This window comes from Galeopterus variegatus, unplaced genomic scaffold, assembly GCF_000696425.1.
Source record: "Galeopterus variegatus unplaced genomic scaffold, G_variegatus-3.0.2 Scaffold3046, whole genome shotgun sequence".
In the NCBI taxonomy this organism is placed as follows: domain Eukaryota; kingdom Metazoa; phylum Chordata; class Mammalia; order Dermoptera; family Cynocephalidae; genus Galeopterus; species Galeopterus variegatus.
This window is the reverse complement of record NW_007729157.1, coordinates 220,688-222,335: the sequence shown is the minus strand read 5'-3', so window position 1 is coordinate 222,335 and position 1,648 is coordinate 220,688.

The window sequence follows — 1,648 nt, the reverse complement described above, 5'->3', positions numbered from 1 at the left end:
CCGAACCCGTGGCCTTGGTGTTATCAGCACCGCACTCAACCGAGTGAGCCACGGGCCGGCCCCAGAAAGTAGATCTTAAATGTTCACACCACACACAAAAAACTGAGTATGTGAGGATATGGATATGTTAATTAGCTTGATTTAATCATTCCACCATGTATATGTATAAGAAAACATTACATTGTGTACTGTAAATGTATACAGCTGTTATTTGTCAACTACATTTCTGAAGGAAAAAATAAGCTGTTTTGGGGGGTTTTTTCCTACTCTCTTACACAGTCACTCAGCACAACACTTCTGACACCAGATTAGGGGAAGGTGGTGTCTCAACACATGAGCAATTCCCCAGCAGGCACCACCCAGCTGGGTGTCCTCTAATTCAATTCACCTCGACACTATCTACCTGGAAACAGTGTTGATCCCAAAGTTCAAGGGCTCAGTCCCACCAGACTGTCCTCCCATTCCAATTGCAAGCTCCAGGTTGTGACCTGTGCTTCTGACTGACTGGATATATATTAGGGATTCCCATGACCCCCTCCAAAGGACATTTTAAAGGATAAAAGTGAACAGTCACACGAGGAGATACATAGGGCAAGATTCTCCAGAGTGCCTAGTGCAGGAGCTTCTGGCCCTGTGGGGTGGAAGCATCACCCTCCTAGAACCTCAACGTGTTCACCCACTCAGCAGCTCTGCAAACCCTGTCCTTTTGGGTTTTAATGAAACCTTTTTTATGTAGGTATGATTCATTACATCATTGACTACTAGTGATAAACTCAACCTTCAGCCCTTCTTCTCCCCTCCCTTGACTTCCAGGAAAGTTCCAACCCTCTAATCACATGGTTGGTTCCCCTGGCAACCAGCCCCCATCCTGAGGCAATCCAGGAGTCCACCAAGAATCACCTCATTAGAACAAAGGATGATATTATCACCCAGGAAGTTTCAAGGGATTTAGGAGTTTTGTGTCAGACATTCCTATCACTCAGGAAATTACAAAGTTCTTCAGAGCTCTGTGCCAGGAACTTGGGGCAGAGACCAAATGTATATTTCTTATTACAGCGGTGCCCTCCACCCTCATGGGATATATTTCAAGATCTCCAGAGGATGCCTAAAACCTTGGGTTCTACTCAACCTTACATACACTAAAAAAGATGGTTGATCTGATAACCAAGATGGCTACTAAGTGACTGATGGGTGGGTAAAATACACAATGTGGAAACACTGGACAAAGGGATGATTCACATCCAGGGCGGGACACAGGACATTACTCTGTATGGTGTACAATTTAAAACTTATAAATTTTTTATTTCTGGAATTTTCCACGTAATATTTTTGGACCTCAGTTGACTGCAGGTAACAAACTGTTGGGAACTGAAACTGTGGAAAGTGAAACTGAAGATAAAGGGGGAATATTGTATATCATATTACAATACTTTAATTTTAAAAATTAAAAAATTTTTTTTCAATTAAAAGGTGATGGATACATATAGGCATCTGAAAACCACACAAGCACAGAAGGAGGATGTGGGATATGGATACTCTGAAAGCCAGGCCATGTAGGCAAAATATATGTTCACTCAGGAATGATAAAGCCTAGAAAAATCTGTACGAAGAATTAATTTATTTAGTTATTTATTTTATTTTATTTTTT